This window comes from Neofelis nebulosa, chromosome 10 (genome assembly GCF_028018385.1).
Source record: "Neofelis nebulosa isolate mNeoNeb1 chromosome 10, mNeoNeb1.pri, whole genome shotgun sequence".
NCBI lineage: Eukaryota > Metazoa > Chordata > Mammalia > Carnivora > Felidae > Neofelis > Neofelis nebulosa.
The window spans coordinates 13,573,172-13,588,120 of record NC_080791.1 but is presented as its reverse complement, the minus strand read 5'-3'; the positions used below and the strand labels follow the sequence as shown (position 1 = coordinate 13,588,120).

Sequence of the window (14,949 nt, the reverse complement as noted above, 5' to 3'; positions counted from 1 at the left end):
AAGGTCCAGGCTCTGTCACTTTTGTTCTAACCTGTTGGAAAAGCCTCTTAATGGGTTTCCACATCTTCAGCGTTTTTATCAAAAGCTCACACTCATACTCACACACGCCTCTGTGCACTCCTGCCGGTCTGTTTTTTAAGGCACGTCCCTGACTGATGCTGTCACCACTGGCACTTAGGAAGGTCCCTCTTGCTTCAGGAATAGGCTAACACCCCCCACCTGGTGTACGATTTCCCACAGTCGTCCTGATGCCCACGGGCCATCCCCAGGCAGGGAAGCCATGGTTTCCGTCCCTGCTCTTTTTTGTGTCCAGGACTGTGTTATCTCCGCCCCTCCGCCAGAGCCCCCTGTCCCTCTAGTTGAGCTGGCCAATTTCTACCCAACCTTCACGACCCAGATCAGAAGTCACCTCCTCCAGGAAGTTCCTCCTGACTCCCCTCTTCTCTTGCTTTTATAAAGCAGTGCAAAACACCACCCCCACCCCCACACTGAATTCTGATTTCCTTGAGTAAAGACCTCAGCTCATTGTCTGGCAGCCAGCACCACCCCAGGCTCTGGGGCACAGGGAGTACTTGTTGGCCCATAAGTTGCTGTGAGCTGTAGAGTAACACAAATCCAGGGGCGCCTGGGTGGCTCCCTCAGTTAAGCGGGCGACTTCGGCTCAGGTCGTGATCTCGCGGTCCGTGAGTTCGAGCCCCGCGTCGGGCTCTGTGCCGACAGCTCAGAGCCTGGAGCCTGTTTCAGATTCTGTGTCTCCCTCTCTCTGACCCTCCCCTGTTCGTGCTCTGTCTCTCCCTGTCTCAAAAATAAATAAAACGTTAAAAAAAAATAACAACAACAAAAAAAAAAGAGTAAGACAAATCCAGGGGTTGGGGCACCTGGGTGGCTCCGTCGGTTAAGCATCCAAGTCTTGATTTCGGCTCAGGTCATGATCTTATGCTTCATGAGTTCGAACCCCACATCAGGCTCTGCAATATCATTGCAGAGCCTGCTTGGGATTCTCTCTCTCTCTCTCTCTCTCTCTCTCTCTCTCTCTCTCTCTCCTCCACCCCCGCTTGCTCACACTCTCTTTCTCTCAAAATTAATGAACTTTTAATTTAAAAAGAAAAAAGACAAACCCAGGGTGGAATATTGCTCTCCCACCTTCTGGCCCTTTGACCTCAGCAAGACTACTGCGCCTTTGAGCTGCAGTCCTTACTGATAAAATGAAAGCCATTAACTTAACCCTGTGAGAATAGTATGGAGACAGGAAGTGAGATTTAGAAAGTGATGAATTGGTGGTAGAGTAAGGGCCGGGCAGGAGTTTGGGATGGGAGCTGAGGTTTCTAGGAATAACGCAGGCCAATGTAGGTACGGAGAGGGGAATGGTAGGCAGAAGAGTATAGAGAAGAGCTCAACACGTGGCAGGCGTTCAACCTCTACTTTCCTTCGGAAGTCTGACAACTGGAGGAGAGGAGAAAGTAGTAACTATGTCCCTTAAATGCTCGCCACCTTATTTCTCTCAGTTACTACCCGTTTTCTTTTGCTGACTTGGCTACCCAACCACGTGATTAGGGACAAAAACCCCTCTGTTTGATAGCAGTGTCCCCAGCTGACTCTAAAACACACACACTGAGGGATCTCATCATCTCCCTAAGTGACTCCAAGCTTGCCTGTCTGGCACCACACTATCTGTACACACAAATACAGCTGGGCAGGCAGGTAGGAGGTGTGCACTCTTGTGAGTCATCCTGTGCCGGCATAGCACCAGGGGACCCTGCCTGTGACGGGGGGGCGGGGGGGGGGGGAAGTGGGCTCCTGAGTGACAGTAGCTCATCTTGGACCCCTAGTTCCTGGCTCCAATGCATTTGGCCCTGTCCCCAGGTTGGGAGTTGCTACTTAGGGAGCAGTATGAGGGAGAGCAAAGGCCAGGTAAGAAAGCAGGGCCTGCTGATAAAAGGGTTGGGCTAGACTGGAATGGCCCCATGAGACAAAGGTACTCAGAAAGTTCTAGATGGTGGAGCAAAGAGGAAAAACAAGGACACAACCCAGCTACTGGAGCCCCAGGGACCAGAGGGAAATGGGAGGACCAGGTAATCCTACAAAAAGAAAGGTCTTATATGTAACATGAAATATTTGGCCAAGGAACAATCCAAACACAGAAATGGGTGGGCTAGAACAAGGTGGGGTCGATGTTAGCTCAAAGATGCCATGTCCTCCACAACAGTCAGATAAGCCCTGCCTTGTGATGCTTCAGAGGCATTGGTCTGGACAGGAGAAAACAGTGGCACCTTCACCCAGGAGGTAGGTCCTATCCTATACCCACATTTCAATGAGCAGTATGTGTCTGTCCCCCTTCACATCTATTACCCACAAACATGAGCAGAACAGCCAGCATGAGAGGCTCCTGACTCCTTCTGGAATAAAGCAGCTAAGTTCTCATGTACCTGGTATGACTGCCCCAGTCACACCCTGTCTACTAATGCCCAGGTAAGCATAGAACCTTAGGACTAGACGATAGCATATATTTCCTCTCTTTTTACAGATAAAATAAAGTTTCTAGAAAGATTAAATGAATTCTGAAGCTAATGTGACTAGTCTGTGTAGAGCAAGAACTGGAATTCATTCTTCCAACATCTAATAGAAGGTTTCCTCCAGCCTATCAAACAGCCAACCATATGACAAAGGGAATCCACTGGAGACTGGAATTGAACTTTTGGAGGAAAGTACTCCTTAGTTTGGGGAAAAAAAATCAAAAGAAACATATTACCAATGCAAACCAAAAACAAGGACACACTAAAATTTTTGAGGAAGATCTGGGAGCCATGAAGCAATCCAAATGTTGATGCTTCAAATTGAGCCTTCAAGTGTACTATTTAATATCACACATTTAGAGTAATTTATCCTCACCATTTACATATTTGATTGGATTTTTTTCTCTTTTTCTTAACTTATATTTCAGGAGAGAGGTGCTTGAAAATTACTGTTTGTTTTTGAGTGATGTATCCATGGGCTTGTTTCCTTATCCACTGTTGTTTCCCCAAAAGACCCAATATTAAGATTGGGAGAAGGGAACGGGAGGAAGGTACTGTGCTGTTTAGATCCATCACAATGGACGCTGGATCCATCCAACACAAGCTAGACTAGACTGTTCATGTAGACAAACAACATTAGCTGATACTGAATAAGACAGACTTTGGCTAATGCCATATGGAACCAATGTATCAGTGTTTGAGATAATGTAGATAGATTCAACCTTGGGGGTGAGTTGAAGTTACCCCTGAATGTAATGGATATTTCCACCATCAGTCATTGAAGGACAAAGTTAATCTCAGGACAAAAACAAAATTGGTGTAGAAAAGAAAATACCTACCATTTGGGGAATCAGGGTCAGATGATCTGGAATCAGGAGAGACGGGAGAGAGATGGCACCTGCATGTGTGGAAGCAAGCAGATGCTGGGAAGGGATGTAGCCCCATCATCAGAGAGCTCTGGAGCTGGCTTCACACATGTGGATTCTAACAATGGCCAGTGCTAGAAGCAAAAAACTTCTGTTAGATTCAAGGCTTTAGTAAAAATCATAGTCTGATCTCTGTTGGGCTGATGGGAATTAGAAAAGAGGAAATCCCATGTTTAAGAAGGTAGAGCTAAAAGAAGAATGGGTGTCCCTCTCCCTGAAGCCAGCTTGAGGGTTCTCAGTGGCAGCAGCCTCCAGCTAAAAAGTTAGGACCAGATTGGCAATGATCTCTGTGAGATCATCAGCAACAGGGACAATGATAGGGCTGGAAAATTAGTGGACCAAAGACACCAGAAGAGAGCCCAAGGTTCTTATTCCAGAAGAAAAACAGTGAGGATAGGCACTGTGTTGGGGGCTAATTTATGGCAATTAGACTAACAGCAAAACTTAACAGGTTGTAAAATTTATTTGGGTCGCAAGCAAGAACAACGATCTCTAGCTGGCTTAAGAATTTTTTCTAACTTTTTAATGTTTATTTATTTTTGAGAGGGAGAGCATGCAAGCAGGGGAGGAGCAGAGAGAGAGGGAAACAGAGGATCCGAAGTGGGCTTTGCACTGGCAGCAGAGAGCCCAAAGCGGGACCCAAACTCACAAACCATGAAATATTGACCTGAACCTAAGTCAGATGCTCAACCGACTGAGTCACCCAGATGCCCCAAGAATTTTTTTTTCTTTAAAAAGCAGGATGAAGGATTTATTGGAAGGATAGTTGGACATGTCATGGAACAGAAGGAAGAATTGCAAAATCAAAACCCGAGAAGAGGGGCACCTAGGGGGCTTAGTCAGCTGAGCCTCTGACTTGGTTCAGGTCATGATCTCATGGTTTGTGAGTTTGAGCCCCACGTTGGGCTCTCTGTTGTCAGCCTGTCAGCACAGAGGCCACTTCAGATCCTCTGTCCCCCGACTCTGCTCCTGCCCTGCTTGTGTCTCTCAAAAATAAAATAAAATAAATATAAAAAAAAAACAAGAAGAAAAGGATTCTCAAACAGGGGAGTTGACAGAACCTCTCTATATGGTGCAAATGATAGTGTAGCTTGTCTCTGATTTCCATTCAAACTCTATTTCTCTTTCTTGCAAAAATCCAATTCAGAAAAGAAATAGGATGGTGTGAGGGACAATGAAGACTGAATGTAATGGGAGGAAGGACCTTTTCTCCTTCCTTCCACACTTCTTGGGTCCATAAAATAACTGCTTCCTTCACAGAAACATTACATCTCTTTTCTCCACCATTTACTCCTGTCCCCTTCATTTCTCTCCAAGGGGATAGTGTTAGTTTTCCTGGTTATATAACAAATTATCAGAAACTTAGTGACCTAAAACAACATGCATTTTTATTTCACAATTTTCTGTTGGCTAGAGTCCAGACACAGCTTAATTGAGTCCTCTGCTCAAGGTCTCACGGGGGCTACAGTCTAGGGGTTGGCTGGCTGCATTCTCATCTGGAGACTCAACTGGGGAGGCAGCTGCTTCCAAGGTGCATTCAGGTTGTTGGCAAAATTCACGTCCTTGTGGTGGTATGACTGAGGACCCTGACTTTCTGCTGGTGTTACCTGGAGGCTGCCCACATTTCATAAAGGGCACCCCAGTTTCTTGCCTTGTGGCCTTCCTTCAATATGTGGCTTATTTTGTCAAGCCAGCAAGGGGAATCTCTTTCTCAGGAGACAGCCCGGTCCCTTTGAAGAGCCTTGACCTGATGAAGTCAGGCCCACCCAGGCTGTGATCCCCTTCCTGACGTATGCACTCTCCTTCTCTCTGACAACTTCCCACTCCTCATCGGCCTGCACGCCGGCCACAAGCATTCTTGTCTTCTTCGGGTAGTGAGCTCACCTGGGCAGGCCGGCAGTCACTCAATGTCTCTGCCTATGACTGCGTCCAAAATTTCATATCAGGAGGGAAGGAAAGAAAGCCTGATTTGTCCTGATTTTAGAAAAAAGACAGCTTCTATGGCAAACAACTAGAATGTGTTTTTTAAAGACTTTTTAAAAAAATGTTTATTTATTTTTTTGAGAGGGGCAGAGAGAGAGGGAGACACGGAATCTGAAGCAGGCTCCAGGATCTGAGCCGTCGGCACAGACTCAGACTCACAAACTTCAAGATCATGACCTGAACTGAAGTCAGACACTCAACCGACTGAGCCACCCAGGAGGCCCTAAAATGTTTATTAATGTAAGAAGTTCTTTTCTTCCGTATCCTGTCCACTCCCTCTGCCTCTCGTTACAGAGGAAAAACTAGGGCGTGTGTGCTGGTGCTTTGCTGCCCACCAGCCTATCTGCTCTCCCATGCCTGTACCCTTGTTGTGACTCCCAACTCTCCAGGCTTTTCTGGGGCCACACATCTCAACGTGTCATCCTGTCCCACAAGTGATAACTAGGTAGAGTCAGAGTACGGCCATCCCATGGGAAACCACTTCCCCAGACCGTGTCCTGACAAGGAAGAGGCTAAGTCATAAAAGCCATTACTTATAAGTGTCCAGAAGAGAAACTGAGGCACAGAAAGGGCAAGTCACTATCCCAGATACACACAGCATTCAGCAGGTGAACCAAACAGAGAGTTTTAGACTCTTTCCTTTGTAGCCCCTGACACCACACTGCTCCATTAATCTAGAGCAGAAGCGAATGAACCCCTCCCAGGCCCAGAGTCTCCTGAGAAATAATCCACTGATGTAAATAAGCCAGGAACCCAGGTGCCCTCAGGGGTCAGTTCTTAGAGCACCTCAGTTAAGACGGTTAATAACCACAGCAACATGATTGATTACTTAGCACTGGAAGGGAGTGAGCGCTTGCCCGCACCCCCTCCAGCCAGCTCCCTTCATTTGCATAGGTAACGGTCGTGTTATTAGCAGCTCATTAGTGCTAAGCCCAGGTGACCAGAAAGGCAGACTCAGTGGTCTAACTGGAAAGAACCTCTCCTATTTTAGGGTAAAAACTGTACTAGGACTCTTATTCCAGGGCCATGTGACCCAGACACCATGAGAGTGGGTTCTAAAACAGGGGTCCCTGGCTTTTCTTAGTGACAAAGTATGATTCTAAAATAACATCAGTACAGACAACAGAAAGCTCACCTGTGATACACCAGTGATGTGACGTGATGAAAATGGCACTTTGCCTCTGTGGTCTTCCTCCCCCAAACCCAGAACTCCAGGCTAACCAGGAGAAAAGCATCAGACAGATCACATCTGAGGGTCGTTTTACAACATGCCTGGCCAGTCCTCCTCAGAACTGTCAAGGTCATCAAAAACAAGGCAAGTGTGAGAAACAGTCTCAGGTCAGAGGAGCCTAGAGACCTGACAACTACCTGTAATGTGACATCCCAGATGGGATCCTGGCATAGGAGAAGGGCATTAAGTAAAAATGAAGGAAAGTGAAACTATGAACTTCATCATAATAATTTATCATTATCGGTCCATTAACTGTAACAAATGTACCATACTCATGTAAGATGTTAATAATAGAAATAACTAGGTGTGGGTTATGTGAGAACTCTGAATTATCATTCTCTGTAATTCTAAAACTGTTCTCAAATAAACAGTTTATTTTTTGGAGAGTGTCTTACATGCGAATGGCACATTCCAATTTATTCCATGATATCATCAAACTATCCTCGTTGGTCCTCAATACCTGGCTAAGGTAGGGTAAACAGGCATCTTTCCACTTGCTTTACAAAGTAACAGAGATTTGAAGAGTTGAAGTGACTTGTCCAAGATCACAGAGCTACTAAGTTAAATGATTAGTTTCACACTCTTGTCTTCTGACTCAGAGGCTAGTATCTTTCACCAAAGCAAATGTTACCACCTCTAAAGAGGTCAGAGGTAAAGAAAAAAAGACAGTGCAAGCCTCTGGCTAATGGCTAGAGGGTTTGGCTATGGAGACTGAGACAGGGCCAGGCAAGAAGTCAAGGTCAGCCAAGGATCATGGCCATCTTTGTGGGTCTCCTTGGTCCCTCAAGACATAGACTGAGAAAAAATAAATGTTCCCCTTGCTCCTTCTCATCCATTCTGGAACCTCTCCCACATCCTAGATGTGGAAGCACAATCTAGAATTCTTGTGGCATATTTTTGCCCACCTTAAAAAGCAAAAGGACACAAAAGTCTTTCTTTCTTTCTCGCTTCATTTGACCTTAACGAAAACTTCCAGAATGTCAGTACCAGCCCCACCTGGAAAAAAGTGATCCAGGCCTACACAAAATGAGTCAGCAGGAGATGAGGAAATGAAACCTAGCTCTATTTCTGCCTCTTACAGTTTCTTCAAGCCCCGCCTACTTTCAGATCCATCTAGAAGCAAATAGGAAAGAAGAACTCTCTGTAACTCAGCTGGGCCACTTTGGGAAGGTGGGAAGAGACACAGGTGATCGGTTCTTGCTATTGTCCATGTAAGAAAATGAAGCGATGGAGAGAAGAGACCAATTTTGCATGGGGAGAGTATACTGATGTGCCTTCAATTTTAACCCAAACCACTTGTTGGCCGTGAGGCACGTTCATGTCAATGCCTCTGGGACCCAGTTTCCTTTTCTGAAAAATGAGAGGTTTGAACTCAGCAATGTCTAAGCCCTTCTCTACTTGGACATTCCATGATCTAGTTCATGATCAATGGAAACAGAGTGAAGGATTCTCAACGAGAAGCGAAGCCGATGAAGTATAGCTATCGGGCATTTTAGAAATTGAACCAGAAACTCACATTGCACCTGTTTTGGTGACCAGAGAAGTCCCTGGTCACTTCTCCACAAGAAAAGGATGTTTAAGTGATTGTTTAATTCCCTGGGGATTATTCAGCAAATCCCCAACAGTTTTATCATACTACCCTACATAGTGGGTTAGAATCAAAAGGGATATTGGGGACATCAAAAATGTATAACCAATTTTTTAAGAGCTTACAAGCTATTTCTAGCTCACTCCACACAGCCCAATCCAACCATTAAAAACACATGTCAAGTTAGCTGCTGCATCCTATGGGTAAACATTCTGGAATGAAGACACATAGGGGGGCACACACATGCACATATTTACATGTATGTTTGGGTGCACATTCCCCCTGTCCTGACCCACCCAGTGTCTCCATTTGCCTTATCAGGAAAGAATTCCTGGAGGAAGTAGGCTCTGAGGGATGAGAAGTATCCTCTGGGATGAACTAGGACCCAGTGGAGTTGCAAAGCTGTAGGAAATCTGATCACTGATGGAGTTTTCATCCAGATCAGGGCATCAGGGAATGCAGGGTCAGCAGGGCTGTCCTCACCAAACTGCTCCTGCTTTGCTCTGTGCCCCCTCCTCTCCCTCTCCCTCCTTACCTCCTTCCCTACCAGCATTCCCCTCCCCCTCTAGTCACATACTGCCTTGTCCTGGATTCTTCCTAAGGGCAGCAAATTACTCCTATCATTTTTAAAAATGTAATCAACTGCATTTGATCCATCAGGTGCTTTTGTGAGGATGGGTTTAAAAAAAAACAGGTTGAAAAAAGTGGATAAAATATAAATTAAAAAAGAAGAATGGGTCTGGTTACAATCAATAACCCCAGAATTATTGACTCCTCTTCCCATTACGCTGTGATGCCTCTGTAATCTTGCTGGCAGATTCTATAAAGGACGCATCTGTGCAAGATGAGATGTCCATTGTCAAAAGTTATAATTCTCTTCAACACAACTCCCATAACAGCAGCCAGGCAGTTTCTGCAGAGCGATCTGGTGTCTGGGAACCACATGATATCACTCTCGAAAACCCATTTTGTGTCCCTGCCCTGCGGCCATCCTTGTCCTTAGCAAGTTGGAAGGAAGAAAGGAGATAGAACCAGAAGCTGAACTTGGCCCAGCCGAGTGTCCTGAGCTCAGGCATTTCAGGCTTTCCTTTGACCTTCTAGACTCCTTGGAGAGGTTTACCTCTCTTCCTCCCCTTAGTAGAGCTAAGGTCCTACTAGAAACAAATGTACTGTTCACTCAGAGGAAAACCTGAAACGAATCTCCATTTCCTTGTACAGATTCTCCAGCTGGGATTGCTATCCCCACGAATGTCTTGGCTAAAGGGCAGTTTGGAGTTGATTTCCAGAGGTTTCCCCAGGAAAGGACAAGGCAGATCATAGGCTTACATCAGCTTAGGAAAAGCAACCCGTCTGGACAAGACCCCAGGAAGCCAGGCTTCTTGGCAGTAGGACCTACCAGGAGTCGAGGAAAATCTCCAGCTGGGAGCCACTCACCCTTGCAGGAGGAACCAGCTCAGGGCGTTCTTTTGAGCTCACGCTTTAACCCCCAGGAGATGGTGTGGCCAAATAGGAAGAGCCCTGGCCTGGGAGCCGTGTGACCTTGCAAAAACCACCTCTCTGAGCCTCACTTCCTCATTTGCAGAGCAAGAAGGTTGGATGGAATAACCTCTCAGGGCCCTTCCAGATTTCTGAGTGATTGTCTGCCTCTCTCAGCTCTGCATTGGGGTGGGGACAGTAACTTCTGTCACTTCTTGGCCTCTCCAGCCCTTGCTGGCTGGCGCCCTCATCCCCAATCCCAGCAGGAGCCCCTGCCTCACCAGAGGGTGTTGGGGGTCTCCCTGCCAAGGAAGGAGGACTAGAAAACCTGGGTGGGCCCTGCCCTCAGGGACACTCTGTCCAAACCAGAAAGCAAAGCTCTGCTGGGTTTGATTATGAAGATTTACAGCCAGGAGTGAGTTTCCTTGGCAATATTGTCTGCTGCCTTTATGAGCCGCAATTACATAGCATTTGGTACCTGGGAAGGCAACAGGCGAGGGCTGAAATGGTGAAATGCTCTATCACTCCAAGAAGCACACCGCCTTTGGTAATAAATATTGACGTTCATTAAGACAAAGCCAGAATTCAATCTGTTCTGGGGAATTCTCTGCTTCCGGCCTCAAGAATGGCCCTTATTTACAAGATGTCCCTAAGGGAATGAGACAGGCCGGCTCACCTTGCTCCCCAAGATACATTTTATTCAACCGACTTGTCCTGGGCAAACGTGTATCTGACAAGCCAATTTGAAAATGAATTTGGTACATTTTTTGAGTTGATTATTTATCCTGAAAATGAATGCCCATTCTGGTCAGGCTGACAGCTCTCGGGATGAGAGCTCTCTGCTCCCGGCTCCCTTGTCACGCCTGCTCCGTCAACAAAGGAGCAGTGGAAGTGAGAGAGCCAGCCTTCTGCACAGGGGCTGGGTGGGCGCCTCCACCCTCACTCACCAGGACCCTGGCCCAGCGTAGTTTCATCCTGCTGACGAAAAGGCTAGCTTGCAATGCCCGTGCCGGGAGAAGTGGGTGGTGTGAAAGCCAGAGGGGTTCCATCTGCCCTACCGTCTTGCAAGGTTCGGCCAGGCGAGCAGCTGATTCCCACTGCCCAGAGTCATCAGGAGGTGTTAGTCCAGGGTAAGAGAGCCTGGGGGCAGGGCCTAGGGTGGGGAGGGGGCTTTCAGTCTCCCTGAAGTTTACTTGCCCTGTTTCCCCTCCACCGCCATCATTTCAAGATGATACCTTGGCAAATTTCACAGAAAGGCAACATGTTGCAGGGATGTGCTCGGAGGGCGCACCCCCTCCCCCGCCCCTGCCGCCCCACTCCAGCTATGCTTCCTTCACAACCCACCTGCCCAAGAACTCAGAGACCCTGACCTTCTGGTATAGCCCTGGAAGGCTTCATGCAGGAAGAGGACCTTGGGAGGGAGGTGGGAAGACTGTTTTGGAGACACTGACTTGCCTGTGGCTAAAACCTCATCAAGAGGAACTGGGTCATAGAAGGCCTTGAATGTTGAAGCCAGGAAGCCACAGGACTCTAAATTTCCCAAGGTGATGAGATAGCTTTAGTTCGGTGGTTTTCAAACCACAATGAGATCATGAGACCCCCTTATTCTAATGTATTCTTGTCTAGAACCTCAATGTAGAAAGCAGATGAAAGTGAAACTCTCCCTGTTAAACACAGACGAAAGCCCCAGAGCCCAATCCTGCTGACACAGGATCTAGTCCCTGCACCAAAACTAGTCCAACCAATATCAGAATCATCTGCTTGTCTTTTCTGTTTGTTTGTTTGTTTGGTTTGTTTGTTAAGATTTATTTATCCAAGTTAGCTAACATACAGTGTAGTCTTGGCTTCAGACTAGAACTCAGTGATTCATCACTCACACATGATACCCAGTGCTCATCCCAACAAGTCCCCTCCTTAATGCCCATCACTCATTTGTCCCATCCCCCCACCCACCTCCCCTCCAGCAAGCCTCAGTTTGTTCTCTGTATTTAAGAGTCTCTTATGGCTTACCTTCCTATATTTTTATATTATTTTTCCTTCCCTTCCCCAATGCTCATCTGTTATGTTTCTTAAATTCCACATATGAGTGAAATCATATGACATTTGTCTTTCTCTGACATATTTCACTTAGCATAATACATTCTAGCTCCATCCGTGTTGCTGCAAATGGCAAGATTTCATTCTTTTTGATCGCCAAGTAATACTCTATTGTATATATGTACCACATCTTCGTTATCCATTCATCAGTCGATGGACATTTGGGCTCTTTCCAAACTTTGGCTCTTGTTGATGGCACTGCTATCGAGGTGCATCGGGGTGCATGTGCTGAAAGGTCTGTTGAATATGCAAATCTCTGCACTCCTCATCAGACCCACTGATTCATATTCTCTGGAGGCAGTGCCATAGCATATGCTTTTTTTCTCCTACTCCTCTTGGTGGTTGGTAAGGCGCGAAGTTTGAGAACCATGCTGCAGAGCTTTACAGGGCAGGGTATGAAGACTGATGCATGTGTCTGATTTGCAGGTCAGTCCTCCACTGAGCTTCACTACATTCCCACTCGTCTTCCCTCGCTCCCCCCCCCCCCCCCATACAGTCTGCTTGTTCTATGTTGTGTGAACATCGTGTGGTTGTTCCTGGTAATGAACCCAGAGAGGAGTGGACCAAGGGAACAGGAACTAAAACACCCACCACCTTCCCAAGCCCCTGCACCTCACTAGGGCCTCTGTGGCACTAGAAACCCCAGCTCTGAAAGCAAACATTTTTAAGCACCTTGCAAACCACACACCCACTCTCAACTATTATGTGAAAAGAGTTATCCATTTTCCAGCTCAGCTGCAAGAGCAAGACGGTTCAGGAGGTTGAAATCAGAAAGCCTAAAGTCAAAGATCTTCAGAGACCCACTTTCTGCCAAGCAGGCTGGGGCACCAAGCAGCATCTAGAGGCACAGTGTAGACTGGGAACCATTTTCCATAGCACCGAGCCCCAAGGCGACACACCCCCTAGAAAGGCACAGCTTCGGCCAGTGCAGCCGTCAGTATTTCTGCTTGCCAGATGGGAGAGTGAGGGAAGCAGCCCTGAGCAATTAAGTGTCTAGCCTAAGGTCACAGAGCAAGTCAACGCAGGTCCTCAGAAAGCACCGAGTCCTCCTGCGGATTCAGGCAGCAAGTGGGCAATCTGCCCTCGGGCTCCTGCCTTAGAGCACCTTCATCTTGCCTGGCTCAGCACCGGGGGCTGGCTCTGCCTCTGCTCCCACATGCCTCAGCCAACCCATCACTGCCCTGATCTAAGTCTCCCCTGCCACCCCAGCCTGGGGCCTCTGGAAACCAGGAGACACCTGCCCACATGGGTGATGCCTGTCACAAAGTAAGCCCTGAGAGGTGGGCGGCCTGGGTGGAGGTGGGGGGGGGGAGGGCTTGGAATTCAGCTTCCTTTAGCTCTCAGCCCACTAATTAGGGCAGTGATGGGAATGTGAGACATACAGGCACAGCCTTACTGGAATGACAGAGAAGCTATAAGCCAAGTACTTGGAATGTAATTGGACAGCTAGTGTTTTGAACTGACCCCCCCCCCCACCGTTGCTCATTGCCATTCTTCCTTCCTGTGGGAAACCACTTAGTGGCCATGTCAATCATGCAATTCTAAGGGAGTGCCGATCACTCCTAGGAGCAGGGATGGCAGGCAGTTGAGGTCCAGTCAATCATCACTCCTCATGCTCTTAGCCACAGGGATGGTTCAGGGATGGACATGGGGCCGTGTCTGGCTAAACAGAGTTTTCCCTGGAAATTTTTCTAGTCGGAGCATTGTCAGAGGCTGCTGGAGATATATACCTTCCCAGACACCTGGAGAAGGCCTCTTTGCAGGAGGAAATAATGAAGCCACGCAGAGACATGCGGAGTGTGAATATAGGCAGAAAGAATCCTGATGACATCATCTGGTCCATTAATCCAGGAAGAGCTAAATTTCCCAATCACACAGGCCAGTAAAATGCCCTTGCTTAATAAAAGATAATACAAGTTGTTTCTGTTACTTGCAACCAAAGAACTCTGGTAAATACAGAGCGATAACTATATAGCTGACTGTCAAACTTAAAACAAGCTGTTTGAATTGGCATGGACTTCAGGGCATGGGTATAAAGGGAACCCGGCCAGAAGGACAGCAGGCAGCTGGCCTAGAAGAAGCAGATTCTAGGCTGCATCTGCCTCCATTTCTTGGGTGATGGAATTTCATGGTCATTGAGGTTTCACCAAAGGCCAATTGCCTTTTAAGGTCCTCTTGCGCCATATGGAATAGGAAGAGGGAGCAGATAGGTCTAGCCAGGAGCCAGCAATGGAAGGAACAGGTGGAACTGGGGGGGGGGGGGAGAAAAGAAAAAGACAAGAGAGAGAGAAAGAAAGAGAAATCCTGGAACTATGTATATGGATTGAGGACCCCTGTTCTAATCTGGGGCCTGACAAATGGAGCTAAGATGACATCCCTATCGCTCATTTAAACTCCCTCTTCCAAGGGCACCAGTTGACAACCCAATCACTAAATCCCTGAGTGCTTTCAGCTCTTCCCCCCTCCACCTGTCTGCAGCCCAGAAGGCTGTTTCCAGTGCATTCTTCTTCAAGTGCTCCCCGCACCTGAATTCCAGACCCTGTCCTGCTTAGTTCCCTTCTGATACAGTTGTCTCCTAGGATGGCTTGGTTTTGTGCTCCCAACCCTAAAGTATGGGCACTGCTCAAGATTCTACCTTCCAGCCCACATTCCTACAGAAGCCCCCTCTTCCTGGACCAGAATTGCTAGTCCTCATCCCTCTCGTAAGCCTCAATTCACATCTCAAATTCAAAGTCTCATCATCTGATACCTCACCGAGGGCTTCCTCTGACTTTCTTGGTGCAGGGAGGGGACCCACGATTCGTTGAGTAGCTCAGATTCCAAGCTTCAGAGCAATGACTCTTTTCTTGCCTTCACCATGCATGGCAGGTCAGCATGGTCCATAATTTCTTCTTTATGAATGTCACAGCCTTCTTCCCTTGCTTTTTATTTTCCATGTTACTCCCTTAAGGTGTTTATCGCCTTGCACCTAGACTTTTGCAAGAGTCCCTTGTTTGCTTTATTCAAACATTTTATTCAAAGAGCAATTTATAGGGTTCCTTCTAGGTACCAAATCCTGTGCAATCTTCCTGCCCACTAATCCATTCTATATGCCACAACCAAATTAACCTTTCTCAAGTACTACTTGGATCACAT

The 14,949-nt window shown here is 47.2% G+C and overlaps 1 long non-coding RNA gene across 3 annotated transcripts in view; it reads right to left on the bottom strand.

The window, feature by feature from the left end:
* The window catches only part of LOC131486837 (uncharacterized), a 57,640-nt gene that overhangs the window by 7,609 nt on the left and 35,082 nt on the right, over positions 1-14,949 (bottom strand). For 2 of the 3 annotated variants that reach the window (XR_009249477.1, XR_009249476.1), the window contains exons 1-3: positions 9,638-10,341; positions 6,558-6,714; positions 3,353-3,513 (exon numbers count right to left, since the gene is read on the bottom strand). This is a non-coding gene — a long non-coding RNA (uncharacterized LOC131486837). Of the gene's footprint in view, positions 1-3,352; positions 3,514-6,557; positions 6,715-9,637; positions 10,342-14,949 lie in introns of those variants that run through there. The other variant, XR_009249478.1, reaches the window with a different exon arrangement.